The 16,166-nt window shown below is 39.2% G+C and overlaps 1 protein-coding gene across 3 annotated transcripts in view; it reads left to right on the top strand.

The window, feature by feature from the left end:
* CRACD (capping protein inhibiting regulator of actin dynamics) overlaps positions 1–16,166 on the top strand; it is a 207,017-nt gene that overhangs the window by 37,618 nt on the left and 153,233 nt on the right. The window contains exon 2 of one of the 3 annotated variants that reach the window (XM_087827282.1): positions 5,778–5,873. The exons of 1 other annotated variant lie outside the window; for it this stretch is intronic. The gene's annotated coding sequence lies outside the window, so the exon portion shown is untranslated. Of the gene's footprint in view, positions 1–4,169; positions 5,874–16,166 lie in introns of those variants that run through there. One more of the 3 variants, XM_087827289.1, reaches the window with a different exon arrangement.

The following is a 16,166-nucleotide window of genomic DNA, read 5'->3' as shown; positions in this document are numbered from 1 at the left end:
GGGCTTTTGAGGAGCATTTGTTTGCTACTAAACCACTTGCCAACATCGTCACGTGCTCCGTTGTTTCTTCCTAGGTTTCCGTTACATCGTGGGTTAAGTAGACTTTGGGGGTTGAGTCTGGGAAACTAACTTCCATATGACATTGTTTCTATGGCAAATGAATTTCCTAGTTGGTAGAGAGAATTTTGCCCTTTGGCTATAGCAATTCATTAATACGACAACAAATCTCTGACTACCTTCTCTACATTTCAGGCACTGTTCTAAGCTTTGGGAACAGGGATGAAAGATACAGAAAGGCTCTGTTGTCATGGAGCTTAAATTTTAGGGGGGAAGATGGGCAATAAGCTGAACAAAAAATGAACAGATCATTTAGTTAATGATACGTGCTATGAAGAAAATAAAAGGATGCTGCAGAGGAGGGTAACTGGAGGTGTGTGGGTGGAGTGGGATTTCAGGGTCAGGAAGGGTATCAGTAAAGAGGGAGCTTTTCAGGTGGGATGCACCTGACTCAGGGAAAGAAGGAAATGTGGTACCTCCAGGACTGTGCCTCTCCACACCACCAGCTTTGAGGTGGAGAGGTCTTGTCAGAATTGGACCCTGAGGAACAGTGTCCTTGCTTATGGAGTCACCAGGTATAGACCTGCACTGTCCAAGTACCGGGGCCAGTAGCTACAGGGGCAGTTGAGCGCTAAAGGTAGCTACTCCAAATCAATTTTTTAAAAAAAGTAAAAATTTTCAATAGTTTTTATATTGATTATACAATGCATTGCTAATATTTTGATATGTTGGTTATATAAAATAAATGATTTTAAAATTCACTCTTTTTTAATGTGACTGCTAGAAAATTCAGACTTACCTCTGTGACTTGTGCTGTTTCTGTGGGATAGAGCTGATATAGACTCAGACCGATGGGGTTTGAGTACTTAGGGCTTAGTTGTAGTTTCTGTATTTGTTTCACGAGGGGCAGTTTACTTAATTCTCCTCAGTTTTTTTCCCCCTCTATCAAAGGGGGCTAATCCTATACCTTGTAGGGTTGTTCTGGGAATTAAATCAGATCTGGCAGAGTGCCTGTCGTGTGCCAGGCACTGGAAAATCATTCGAGCCTCTCATTTAGAAGTGTTAGACCCTTCCCCCACTTCCTCTTGTGACATAAGGTAGTCATGCCTGGGAATGTATTTGGAACTCAGAGAGTGACTGTGTTGAGAAAGGGCTGTGCAGGTTCATGACACTGTATTAGTCTGCATTTTTGCCTTATTTTTTTCAAGCGAGGTTTTTGAAGTCTTTGTTGTAAGATGAAGATAAATAAAGAGATTACATTATTTCCAGAGTGGTAGCCTCACGTCTCCTGCCTCCAGGCTGACTTCCCTTCCCTTACATGCTATTGTCCCTCTCCGCAGGGTAGGCGATCCTTCCACTGGAAGCCCTGAATAGGAATTCTGGTGCCAGGTTCCATGCCAAAATGACTGATGCCTTATCTTCTGAGTGTTTTTGATACTCTTGTTGTACAAAAGTGACAATACCAGAGTCCTGAAGACCTTGTTTATGCTTTAAGAGATTAGGTAATGAGAGGCCCTCTGGCCCAAGGCCCAAGGCCATTTCAGATAGTGATTGGCTGGCAGAAAATACTGATGCCTTTTACTTTGTCAGAGACACAAAGGTCTTTCCTTCTGAGGTGGTCTCTGTGTCCTTGTTAGTAATGTATGCGCAGTGGCTGGCAGTTCCTGGGCTTCAAACTGGGACACTGGCAGTCATGATCATTTGGTTCAAATAAGGAAACTAAAATATTTGGAGGGCTGAATTTGGCTCTGTGTTCAGATCGTCACTCACCAGAAGTCAATTTGATAGTATGGAGAGTTTGCTTATATTTTAATTCAGTTCAAAGAATATTTATTGAGTCCAGTGCTGGAAAATGGTTTTCTGTTTTATTAAATATCAGAGGGATTTTAAAGTTGTTTTTGAAAGAAAACTATTCAAAATACAGTGAAAGCAAGGCTGGTTTACATGTGTCTTTTCTTCCAATAACTACTTGTTTCTTTTCAATCCTGTGTCTCAAGAGTACACCTTCTTCCCTGATAAGTCATCATAATGTTTGAGACCCGAATCCACTGGCTATTGCAATCATTTAGTTGGAAATGTAGGCATAGGCAAATACAGAAGGAATTCATATAATGACATATACGTGCATTCATCTATATGTACTTGATAGTTCCATGTACATTTATCCATATGCATGTATCAGAATTATCTATCAGAAACCTTAAAATTACATTTCTTGTAATAAAGGAATGTAATTTATTTTGTATACCATTACATATCCACCAGAAAACTATGAGAGTTACAATATAGAGACATTCTTAACGCCACTCACTATTGACAGATAGCTTGATTTTTGTTGATTTTATTTGCATAAAATGGTATTTCATAGCTGTTTTAACCTGATCAGCAGTGTGGCTGGCATCTTTTCTTAGGATTATTGAGCAGTTGAATCTCCTCTGCTGTGAAGTGCCTCGTAAATGTTGCCCATTACTTAATTGTTGTGTTTTGTTTTTGTCTTTTTCTTTCCAATGTCAAGGAAGTGTTCATGTAGTGTGGATCTTCTTTCCATCTACTCTTTGTCTTTTAGCTTTATTTATGTTGTCTTTAGTCAGGAAGAAATAGGGAACGTATCAATTCCTGCCTTTATGATTTGTACGTTTTTTTCTTTCTTTAATCCTCACCTGAGGTTGACTCTTCCATCTAAGAAGTTTTCCATCTGAGCCCTGTGGAAGGATGGAGTTGCTATTTGTTATCATGGAAGGAGCAGGTGTGGAGAGGAAGACCAGCTGTTCAGTTTTGGACATATTAAGTTTGAGATTTCTGTTAAATATTTAAGTAGAGAATGTAGGAGAGGCAGAGGAATATACGAAGCTGGAGTTCAGGGCAGAGTTCTGGGTTGGAAATATACATATGGGAAATCCCAGCATATAGTTGGGATTTAAAGCTATGAGACTGGATGAAGTTACCCAGAAAGTGAGTACAAATTATGACAAGAAGAGGTTCAGCCCTTCTATCTTTAGAGGCCTGAGACTCAGCAGAGACTGAGAAAGTCACCAATGAGACAGTGATGATGAAGTTCTGGGGCCAAGAGAAGACAGTGTTTCAAGAAAAGAGGAATGATCCGCTGTCTCTGATGCTGCTGAGAGGTCAGGATGCTGAGGACCAAGAGTTGGCCGTTGGATTTACCGGTATGAATGTCATCGGTGATATGGACAAGAGCAGTTTAGTGGTGTGGTTGTGGCGACAGACTGATTAGAATAGGTTCAAAGGATAATAGAAAGAGTTGAATTAGAGGCAGCAAATGGAGGTAACTTTTTCAGTTTGCTGTAATGTGGAGCAGAGAAATGGGACAGAAGCTATAAAGGAAAACAAGGTGCAAGAGTTTTGTTGTTTGTTTTTAAGATGGGAAATACAGGATGTTTATATGCTCGTATATATGCCAACGGAGGCTTAAGTAGAGTGGGAAGGTAATGGTGTAGGAGAAGCAGGTTGAATTGCTGGAGCCTTCCACTGAGTGGATAACAGTAGATGGGATCTAGTGCACAAAGTGGAAGGGGTGGCCTTAAGGCAGTAGACATCCATAGTAATAGGAGGGAAGAGAGAATACCACATGTGGGCCCAGCTACAGGTAGGTAGGTCGATGCAGTGTGAGGGCTTTGGAAGTTCACTTCTGATTGCCTCTGTTCTGTTAGCTGAGAGTGACGGTGTGGGGAGGCCATGTTGGAGGTTTGGACAAAGAGGGGCAAGGTATGGAACAGTTGTCTAGGACAGTGGAGGAATGGATAATATGGTAGTATGTTTTAGGATTGTATGACCGCACTAGGGGCTCTGCTGCTTGAGGGTCATGATCATGAATTGAAAATGAATTAGTCTAGTAGAGTGTGTTTCCCTAGCCAAGTTCAAAAACGTTGGTACTGCTGTGGAAGAGGTAAGGGTTGGGTTTAGCTAGGTTTCGTGTTTTGCCAGGTGAATAGGATGGAATGAGAAGAGGGGCCAGCTAGGGAGGTGAGCTGTGTACCAGGAAGTGATCAGGATGGACCCTGGATGTAGGCTGGCTAAGAAGGAATTCAGGGACAAGAAAGTAGTGAGTGATGGATGAAAACATTATAGATCAGTGGCTTGCAGGTACAGTGGGGTAAAGGAATTGTTAGAGATGCTTGGAGGGAAAAAAGGAAGAGACAGAATAGGATGGAGGAGTTGCTGTTATTGATAATTTTAGAGAAGTGGCATTTTCATTTTTGATCTGATTTTTAGTTGGCAGTTATTTTAAAGAATAATCTTCATCTAACCTATTCTCAACCCAGTTGTTAATATTCTGTGAACCAATATAAATTTCTCTAAAGGAACTCTAAAATGAAAAAAGTTTTCTATGTATGTTTAGTTTTCAAAAATAGTTTTTAAAACCATAAATGTCTTGCTGTGTTTTGCTGCTCCTTTAAAATATTTTTCAATATTTGCCTTTGGCAAATCCAGTGAATTTAGACTTTCCGGGTAGGAGTTCTGGCGCTTTAAGCTAGCTTTGCACACTGACTTGGTGAATGCTTTACCTGCAGCACATGAGAGTACATAGTAAAGTTACCTTAAAATTGAAATGAAAGCAGCGGGCATGTAAAGCATATTGTGAAAAGTGTGAAGGACTTAAGGTTTTCTGGTGGAGCAGCATGTTAGATGCTGCTATGGACAGGTTAAAAAATCTTCAATTTTTCATATTTTCATATATGAAATTTTGAAAAAATTTTGAAGCTTTTTATTTTCACATAGGATGACATAAGCTTAATGTTAACTCCTTATATATGCATATACTTATGCTACTTTGGTAAAATATAAGTAAATATTATTATAGTTGTGGGAAATTCTATAAAGTGTGGTCAACTTTAAAAAGAATATTAATACTGAGGCTTATTCTGTCTTACTCTTTAAGAATAATTTTAGTTGTCGCCGATTTAGAGCATGACTGCTTCATTTTTAATAACTGATATAATTAACACTTCTTCCACTTAATAATGACAAGAACTCGAGGTGTCAACAGGATAAGTCCCAGGAGTCAACAACTTGTTTCCCAGGAGACCTCCACATTTAGACTTGACCCTGCTCCCAGCAGCTATTCCTCAGCAAGGTAAACAGCATGACCCTGCTGAATTCTGAAGTGTTGATTACATTAGAACCAGCACTTGTGTAGATTTGGGGACTGTTCCTTGAGGAACAGTGGCCATTTAGTTTCACTTGAAGGTATACATAATTGTGGACCTAGATCTGAATCCTCAAAGTCTGTCTTAAGAACTTGGACCATCACTTTTCAGGAGTACTGTAGGCACCTTTGGAGTCTGAAAGACTTTGGGTAGGCTGGACTGTGTCTGTCTTCTGGTGACTCCCTTATTCAAGTCCTCACCGCTCTTTAGGACTAGGATGTGACATCGGTGTTTGATGTTCTCTGTTTCCTCTGGCTCCTTTATTTTTCCAAGTGAAGTTGGACCTTATAAATACCTGTGCTTTTGGGACATGCCCTGATGATGTAGTTACCTGCCTTTGGTGAAAGCTATGACTGGGCCCAAACCACAAGTTTCCCCAACTTAAAAATAGATGCATCTCTGGCTTAAGGAACAGCATCTGTCAGCTTCCCACATGGGGCATTTTAGGTTTTGGCATATTGACTGTTCCGAAATGGCCGGTTTCCATGATTCCCAGTGTCCTTTGATGGTTTTGCCCTAATGAGACCTGGCTCTTTTTCCTCTGACTTCCAGGCTCAAGAAAGGCAGCTCTGTGTGGGTTAGCAGACAGCGAGACTTCTGCAGGCCAAGCCAACAGGACTCGATTTGTCACTCACTGGGCTAAATTGAGTGAGTAGCATGCTGGAAGTGGGACAAACTGGCCAACTGTAGATCATACAATACTGTATGTGTTGCTACAGACCAACTCAGAAACGGCGATGTGTGTCGATGAGCAGAGCCTGTTGAAATAATATGCCAGGGAAATCATGTATATGTCATTTTGGGCACCAGATGTTAGTCCTTGGAAATCAGTTGTGTGGTGTTTTTCTAACCAGATTATTTCTAGAAAGTGAATGAGTTTTTGTTAAAGGAAAAAAAACATCATTATTTAATTTCAACATCAGAAAGCATTAACCTTGCTTGAATAGCATAAATAGCTAAATTTAATAAATGATTTACCCTGTTTTAAACAGACCTAGATACAAATTGTCCTCAGTTTAATTAAGAAAAAGCATGGCATTTTGGTGATAAGAAGTACACAGGTATAGAATTAGAGTGGTTAATAAATTTAAATTAGTAATTAATTCTGCTACCTCCTCCACAAGCCTATCAATAGGAAGAATTAGGGCTTTTCTGTTGTTAATAGGTTGAATTTTGTCCCCACCAAAATTGATATGTTGAAGTTCTACCACCTTGCATCTCAGAACATGACTATATTTGGAGATGAGGTCTTCACAGAAGTACTTAAGTTAAAATAAAGTTATTAGGGTGGGCCCCACTGCAGTATCGCAGGTATCCTTATAACAAGAGGGAATTTGGACACAGACACATGCAGATGGAAATAGTATAAAAACACATGGAAAAAATGGCCATCAACAGGCCAAGAGAGGGGCTTTCAGAAGAAACCAACACTACCAACGTCTTGATCTTGGACTTCAGCCTATGGAATTGTGAGATAGTAAATGTCTGTTATTTAAGCCACCCAGCCTGGTGGTACTCCATTATAGAAGCCCTAGCAAACTAGTACATGAACCAAGTGTGAGCAAGAGAATAAAAAGATAATATTTTATAATTAAATAGGTAAATTCAAGTTTTAAAACCTTCATTTGGATTATAAATGAGTTTACCAAACCATGGGTTAACCCCTTTGTTGCCAGTTGCCAGTGAGGAGGTGGGGCTACAGTAGAAAACCAAGCAATTTAGATCTGGAGGGACCTTAGACATCACCTATTGCAGCCTCTGTATTTATAGAGGAGGAGACTAACCCCTGGGGCGTTTAGAGGATTCATCCAGGGGAGGACTCATCCAGGGACAGCTGGTTAGTTATCCATACCTAGAAACTGGGTCTCTCTCTCCCTGGTTTGAGGCCAGGCCCAGCCTTCCCCCCCCCCACCCCCCACCCCAAGGCTGTATCTATATATAATCAGGTTCTGTTGTTTTGGCAAAACTGATTTAGAGAAGCAGCCTGTTTTTATTCCCTTCCTCCTGTTCTTTCTTTTTTGATGTTAAGAATATTTTTCACATACAAAAAGGCATAAAGAACAATAATTACCTGTGCATCCACCACTCACTTTAAGCTATTCAAATATCACAAATAGAATTAAAGCCCTTTCCCTGGTCATATTTTCCTCCCATCCCCCAGAGGTAAGTACTATCTTGAAGTTGGCACTTAGCTTTCAGATAGATAGATAGATAGATAGATAGATAGATAGATAGATAGATAGATAGATAGAATTACCAAACAATACATAGTTTCATTGTACATGTATTAAGCATTATAAAAGGTGTCATAACAAATCTATCTTTCTCAATTTGTTTTTATTCCATTCAGGTTTGTTTGCGATTCACCCTTGTTGCTATCTGTATATATTGCTCCATTTCATTCATTCCTGAAAAACTGCTGTTTAGTTTTTACTTTGTGAGTAAACTACATTTACCTATTCTCTTGCTGATATTTAGGCTGCTTCTAGTTCAAAATGGTTCTGCTATGAATATTCTTATATATATTTCCTTGTGCATATGTGAGAAATTTGTTTAGGGTCTGTATCTGGGGGTAGAATTGCTAAGCACAGGTTGTGTACATTTTCTGTCCTTTGGGATACTGCCAGATTGTCTGCAAAGTGGTTGTACTGACTTACACTCCTACTTAACAGTATGAGTTCCTGTTGCTCCACATCCTTGCCAGCAGTGATTTTGTGCCAATCTAGTGCACTTTAATTTCTCTAGTTATCAATGAGTATTAGCATCTCTTCATGTTTATTGGCCACTTGGAGTTTTTTAAGTGTATCTTTTTTTTTCTTCCCCTTTTTCTAATTAGAGCCCCAGAGCCAGAATGGACTGAGTGGTCCTAGTGTCTACGTCTTCATTTTACAGAGAAGCAAACAGGGGCTACAGAAATGTAGTGACTGGGGGAAGATCCCTAAATGGACAAAAACTCAGTCATGGCGTGACTCCCAGTCCACTGTTCTTTATATTGTACCAAATAGTCAGATCTTGCTTTTGGATGAGTTACCTTTTTGGTATTGCTAAGAACAGGGTCCAGGGTTAAATGGACTGATGAGGAGAGTTTAATTTATGAGTATGTGAGGATTACATATTTTGTTATAACTGAATTTTCTGAAAACTTGAACCATCACCTCCTTATTGAAAACCATTCTAGGTTTCCCATTGCTTGTTGGAAAGTCGTAACTGCTTAACTCTGTCTGCTGGTTGGGCCCCTCCTGCCTCTCAGACTCTTCTGGATCCTCATGGTCTCCCCACCAGCCACACTGACAGCTTCACACTTGCCAATCTCTCTTCCTCAGCGGGGCCCTTACTCCACTCTGCCTGAGATTCTCTCCTTCCAGCTCATCTTTCAGCTCTCAGCTCCTGCTGTCACTTCCTCAGGGAAGCCTTCCTGAGCTCTCCTACTAGACCACATCCCTACTTTATGTTCCCAAGGCCTTCCACCTTCCACAGCACTCACCACAGTTGCAGATTTACATGCAAGTGTATGATTATTTATTAAGGTCTCTTCCCTCCTACTCCTTAAATCCCATGTAGTCAGGGACTGTGTCTGGGTATTTTTGCTCACGATTCTATCCCTACCTTCTAGCAGTGTGCCTGACATGTGGTTGTAACTCAGCAAATATTTGTGGAATGAGCAAATGAATAAATGGTCAGTCTTTAAAAAGTTCATCTCGCCTAACTCCCTGGAGGCAAAGCTGTCTCCATCTAATTGGACTCACCCATTTCTTTTTCAACCTAGCTCTACGCTGCATGCTTCAGAAAAAGAGCTATAACCAAAAGGACCGTATTTAAGATTTATATTCATGGCTCAAAGGATATGGTACGGGGATGGGTAGAAGAGGGGAAAAAGGGAAAAAACAAGGATTAGACATTGGGAGGAGGAGAGCTAGATCAACAGCTACCTACTCAGGAAGCCCCCAGAATGGGCCCTTTGAACCCCCTTTGAGGGTTTCCAGTATGGCTGGCTGGCTGAACTCCAAACCTAATACGGTCTAGACCTCAGTAGGAAGGGCCACTTCTGGTCTAGCAGCGGCTGTTATTATCTTAGATCTCATCTGGGCCTTTCCTTCTAAGATTCTGGGTTGAGGAATTCAAAGTGAGGGTAGGATTCCTTTTATTTACGAAGACAAATGCAGGTTCCGTGTGACCAACCATCACGCTGCAGGAACCCTTAAAGAATAGTGGAATTCCTGGCACCGTCCAAACAGTAAGATTCTTGCTTTTATTATTAGATGTCCTATCCTGTGTTTTTTGTAATCTCACCATTGCCTAGGACAGAAAAAAAGAGGACACATAGTTAGTTTTTTATGAGCATGTCCAGAAGTCTTAAAACATTAAATAGCCATAATTCTTGTATGTAATTCTTAATTCACTATCAAAAGAAATAAATTATCATTGTATTGTTCACTTAGAAACAAGTAGCAAACATGTTTTTAAGATGGATAATCATGAATCATCACAGTTTCTGTTTAGCTTTGGTATCTCTGTCTTGGACAGGGCGTTCAGAACTTTCTCTACAAGTCTTCATTTTGCTCACAACCTCGGGAATTCAGGGTTCTCAGTGAAACACGCTCCATTAACTCTAAACTCCCACTGAAAGAGCAGCTATGATGTTGCTAGAATGCTGAGTAAGAACGTTGACGCTAATTAAATAAGACTACCGGCCTCCAAGTAAGTGTATGTCTCTTGCTGTAAGATAGGAGACATTTGCCTGTACTATATTATTGATCTTTCACATGACTCTTTAAGGTAGTTAAGAGCATCTGGTTATTCTGATTTTTGACAAAGTAAAACTAACAAAAGCAGTGAGCTTGGGTTGGTTAATGTGGTAGGAACGAAGTGCAAAGCTAAATCTGTTCTCAATTTTAATGAAATAATAGAACCTACTGACTGAAATTAAAGGACCTACCCCATATGGTTGTGTGAGACTAGACAAAGTAATATAAGTGAGCTTATAGGTGTAGAGCTTGCCTCCCGCATAATAAGCTCTGTATTAAGTGTTGGCTATTTTTAATTCTGTTACTGTTATTACTATTAGCTTGGAAAGCAAACCTGTGTTGTCTTTTTCAGTGAAGAGACAGCATCCTTTCCCACCTTCAATACCCTTGTTTTCTCTCAGAATCCCTTGAGTCTGCAGATGAGCTAGAATATAATTTGAAATGTGGACTATCTGTGATGATTGTTGGACATTTATCACATCTACTCCTACTTCCTTCTTTCCATTCTTCACACCCTGCAAATCCATCCCTTGGAAAATTGAATTGCTTCTTTCTGAGCTTTGGGCTAATGTCTCTAAGTAATCCTTTTTGTGACCTTTAATTTACCTCAGGATTCTTCTTCCAAGCGCTTGTCCTCATTAAAACCTGCTTTCTGGAGCATCGCTGGGTGTGTATTGAAGTTACTGTGTTATAGCTTGGTCTTCTGTTGAAGGACTTTTAGGCCCAGGTGAAATGGTGCATAGGGCATTTTCCTGGGCAGTGTCCTTTCTAATATTCAAGTCAGAGGCCTTGATGCAGAGGCCAACTGTCTCTGTAAGTCTGGGCTTGTCTTTTTATAGCTCTTTATAATCTCATTTGTTCCCAGGCCACATATCTTCAAGCCAAATCCTCTCTTTCCTTTAGACTTCTGCAGGAGTTGGGAAAGGCCCTGGGGATCCTCGGAATTATACACTATAAACTGCTGAAAGAGCACAGTAAGAGGAGACATGAAGTTCATGTCCCAAGAGAAGACCCTACTCTAGAGAATTATAAAACTAAACACGACACTGCTAATGTTTAAAGGCACTCACCCTCACTGAAGGGGATTTGTGCTTTTCTTGACCTTTTTGACACTGTCAGTCTGAATAATATATTTGGAAAGCTCCGAGGCTGGCAAGATTGATTGATTCCAATCTGCAAACCTTTTCGGTGTCAGCTGTGTGGAAATTTTCTCATCAGCCGTAAGAAAGCTGTTTTACAGTCAGAGCAGGTCACATAGTTCCCTAAAGCAAATAGCAGGCCGGCTTATCTGAATGCGATGAGGGAAATCATTATTCTTTTTCCCTTTTTTTCCTCAGTTTTTCTGTAATAACTTGGACTTTAATAATCAGATTTCATTTAGGTTGTACAGGAACATGAGAATATTTAATAAGCACTACTGAACTGTGATGGTTGTCCTGGTGGAAAAGCACAAACATCAAAGCACAAGGCATATTTAAGGCCAAGCTCTATGTTTTCACACGACGGCTGTGTAACTTTAAGATAACAAATAGTGCCTGGGATGGCACCAGAGGTAATTGGTGAAACTTGCCAACCATGCACATGAACTTCTAATGGAGGCAGTATATTTAATCTTTAAAGAGCATTAGTGCCTAAGTGAAATGGCCTGGAATTATTTCCTGGACTGGCCACTTATGTGTTACCTTGAACAGGTTATTTACCCTCCTAGTGCCTCCATTTTCCCTCCTGTATAATGGGGGCAATGGTAATACCTACCTTAAAGGTTATTGTTGGGTTTATAATGCACTTAGGAGACTGTCTGGCACATAAATTTCAGCTTCTATTATGACTTTTATGCTCTCTTGTTTCTAACCTGACACTTTCTTCATCTTTCCTTCTTCTCAACTTTCCAACTTGTCAGTTCTTTTTTTAATTATTTATTTATTTTTAAATTTATCTTTATTGTTGAAAGTATTACAGCTGTCCCCTTTTCCTCTCCATTGACCCCCCTATCCCGTACCACCCCCAGCCCCCCAGGCCTCTGTGTCCATGGGTTATGCATATATGCATATAAGTTCTTTGTCAATTCTTTAATTTTTGGACCTCTCAGGGGCCCTCCAGCCCTGGTAGTCCCTTTGGTCTATTCAGGGCTACCTCTTGTAATGAAATGAGCTATCCTTTCTACTTATAAAGTTTCCAAGTTTGAGCTCCCTCTTCAGATCATGTAACCCAGATGTTCATTCTGGTTTAGGGATGGAGAACATAACTGGTGTCCTAGCTAAGATGGGCATTTATTGCTGGGAGGCAAGAAGTGTTGATTCAGATGGAGATGATATTACAGGCCATAGACCTGACACATTTGTATATGAATACTTTTCTCCTCAGGGAGGTACCCACATTTTTGTTTAAGTTAGGATTCAAACATTAGGCCATTACTAGCTGCTTGCCAAATTTTCAATTCTCTTGTTTGACAAAAGAGACAATAAACATAAACACAGTGTAGATAGATCCCCAGGCTGTATTAGATTTAAGCATGCTGAGAGTTCTATTGCCCTGAAAAACTACTTATTTTTTAAGTTTTCAGAGGAAAAAAGTATTTTCTTTTGTTTTAGATGGAGTACATGAAAAAACAGTAACTAGTTAATTCAGAACAATTACTTTTGGTCAAAATGAGGTTGTTAGCTTAGTTGCCTGCCTGTCTGCTGCCTTTTTTCAGTTACAAAAGAAAAAATATATTTATAGTTGAGAAACATGGCAGACATTACTTTAACTAAGTGGTCAGAATTAACAGCAGCCACGATACAATATATTAATATCCCAATGCGATGCACTGTGGAGGACACATCATCACAGGTATGTAAAAATGTGTAACCTCAATACGACCATGAGAAAACATGAGACAAATTCAACTTGAGGGAATATACAAAATACTAATAAATAGCCAGTATTCATCCAAAGCCTGAAGGTCATGAAAGATAAGACTGAGGGCCTGTCGCAGACTAGAGGAGACTAAGGAGCCCTAACAACTAAATGCAGTGTGGGATCCTGGACCAGAAAAGGGTCATTAATAACTGCTGAAATTTGAATAAGATCTGTAGTTTAGCTAATAGTAAATGCCAATGTTAATTTCCTGTTTTAATAATTGTACTATGGTTATAGAGGTTATTAACATTAGGGAAAGCTGAGTGAAAGGTATATGTGAACTTGGTAAAATTTTTGCAGCTTTTAGGTAAATTTAAAATTACTTGAAAATCAAATATAAAAAAAGGAGGAATTAAAAAACCATAGGTAAATTTAAAATGTAATAAGGTTTGGAAGATAATGTTGAGGAAAACTCCCAGGAAGTAGAAAAAAAGAGAGAGAGAAAATGTAAGAACATTTGAGTATCGGTATGGGAGAGTCAACACCCCAGTCACAGGAAATCCACAAAGGAGAAATGGAAGGGAGAAGTCATCAAAGAAATCAGTCAAGAAAATCATAGAACTGTAGGACATGAGTTCCCATATTGAGAAGGCCCATTAAGCACGCAGCACAATGTACACAAGTGGACCCACACTGAAGCTTAGTGGTGTGACACTACAAAATACGTGGGAGAAAAAGCAGCTTTGAGAAAAGGGAGAGACTAAGCAGGTTACATATCCAAAGTTAAGAGTCAAAATGGCATCACGTTTTTATAATAGCACTGTCAATAAACACAGACACGGTAAAGCAATGGGAAGAACACAGAAAGAAAATGAAGCAGTGCTGTCAGAATTCTTAGGCAAGTATTTCCAACCTCGGATTCTATCATTAGACAAACAGCATGTGAGGGTGCTGTAAAGACATTTCCAGACAGTCAAGGTCTCAAACATTTTACTCAGGAAGTTACTTGAAGATATGCTTCATCAAAGAATGTAAAAAAATAGAGAAAACATGGAAAGCAGGAAATAGTGGATTTAACACAGAAGTGAGGTGAAGGGAATCCCCAGGATGATGGTGAAGGAAAACCTGAAGATGACAGCTTTGTAGTAGCCTGGAGAACAAAATAGTCCAAATTTCAAGTTAGAGATCTTCAGGGGCCTTCTCTCCAAGAAGATGAAATGGACAGAATTTTTTATTTAACTCATTAAGAGAAGATTTGAACAATTTATGGAGAATTTTCAAAATAATCAGTGTTAAATACATAAAGAAAAAAACTAAAAGGAAAAAATAAGGTAACTAGTCACTCGGTAGGAACAGGATTGTTCAAGAAAAGAAAAATAATCATTAATATACCACATGGCTAAGTTGTAAATAGCATTTAAGTAGTAATAATGTAGACATTGACTATAGAACCATACAAAATGATGATATAACTATAGTGGGGGGATGGGAAGTGTGAGTATGTGGGCGTGGATTGGGGAGCTGAGTGACTCCCTTGATGGTAAGTCAAAAGATAAACCTTTATAACTAAAAAATCAAGGGTAGCGACATAACATTTCATTTGAAGATACAGAGGGCAAGAGAAGCAACTAAAAAGATTGTAATGTGGTTGCCTTTGGGAAGTGAGAAAATTGGGATGGGAAAGGCACTGCTGTTTTGTATAATGAGCCATGTAGAACTATTTGATTCTTTACTTGTATGTGTAACTTTGGTATTAAAGGAAAATATAAATATAAAAAAGGAAAGTAAGTAAAAAAGTGAAAACTAATTCCCCAAATATAAGTCAGTCGAAAAGTTTTAAATATTTAATTTGCCCTGAGAAGTGAATTTTTTATGGACTCTACAAGGTAAGAGACAATGATAAAAAGCAACTGAAGGATTTATGGTTAGAGGAAGCACCAGCTTTGTACACATGGCAGCTTGCCAATCGTCCTGGTTATCTAAAGCTTCTCAAAAGCCTTTTGTTTCCTTTGAGAAAAAAGGCACTCATGGGCTAAAACAGAAATTGTACCTAGACTGTGTTGCTTAAAAATCTATGTTTAACACAGTCCTTTACTCTCAGTGACCATTTCTTAGGTTAGTGTCAGTTTCAGCAATTAAGCTTCATTAATTTTTGGTTTGAAAATATGGTCACTGCGAGTAAAGGTGGTGTATCCTAGACCAAAATGAATGAATGAATGATTTTAAATCCCAGGCAGTAGGCCTGTCTGTCTGTCAGAGTCTGGTGGTCACATTAAACCACTGTATTGTGGTCAATGCCATCTTTATGTGGGACTTTGCTCTAACCGTTTGATTCAGTTAAGTCTCCATATTAATAAAAATTCTTGTTTCTAGTGTTTGTTGTTTTGAGTTTTTGTCTTTTGTCCTCTTTATTTAGCAAAATTTACTGTCTGATTGTTCTTGTCTGCTGTCTTACTCTGGTGTGTGTTGATGAATAAAAATTATCTTTGGTTGCTGATCTTTTCAAAGTGCTAAAATAGAAGTCAATTAACACCCACAATTGCACCAGTTTAACTGACAAATGAAAAATAAATGTAATATGAGATGGCAGGCAGTCTTTCTACTAGTTTGCAAAAGCTGTTTGAAGACTTAATTGAAGAAAATGAAGTTATTTCCCATGGGACATTTCTAGTGATCATAGAAGGGTTTCATTGGAGACCATGGGAAGATATTTTTCCACATTATTCCATTTAAAAAAATAATCCTTGCCCGTCCGGGCGTGGCTCAGCGGTTGAGCATCAACCTAGGATCCAGGAGATCACGCTTCAATTCCCAGTCGGGGTGTGCAGGAGGCAGCTGATCAGTGATGACTCTCATCATTTATGTTTCTGTCTCTCTCTCTCCCTCTCCCTTCCTCTCTCTGAAATCAATAAAGATATATATATATATATATATATTTTTAATTCCTTTTTAATGCATTATTAGAGGAGAAATGTTGCTAAGATGACTGAACAAAATTTGCTAGTTTTTGCCTGTGACTCTTTAAAAGGCATGTGAATCCCTTCTACCTCATATCAGTTCCCTTCCAGTGCCCTGACAGCACCTTATCATAGCATTTATCTCATGGTATTGCACTAGCCTGTTATTTCTTTGCTTCTCACACCAGATTATAAGCTTCTTAGGGATAGGGGTTGGATTCTATTTCTGGTATCTTTAGTGAGTAGCACTGTGCCTGGGGATGAAATTAAATGAACACATGATTTAAAAGGATTCTTTTTTTAGAAACAGATCACTGGAGGCATTTTCCATTCTGTAGAGCTCCAAAGCCTTTCTTATATAAATAAAAGCATTTGCAGCCCTCCAAAATAAATTTCAG

The sequence above is a fragment of the Miniopterus natalensis genome, chromosome 1 (genome assembly GCF_054644295.1).
Source record: "Miniopterus natalensis isolate mMinNat1 chromosome 1, mMinNat1.hap1, whole genome shotgun sequence".
Taxonomy (NCBI): Eukaryota; Metazoa; Chordata; class Mammalia; order Chiroptera; family Miniopteridae; genus Miniopterus; species Miniopterus natalensis.
This window is presented reverse-complemented; position numbering and strand designations above follow the sequence as displayed.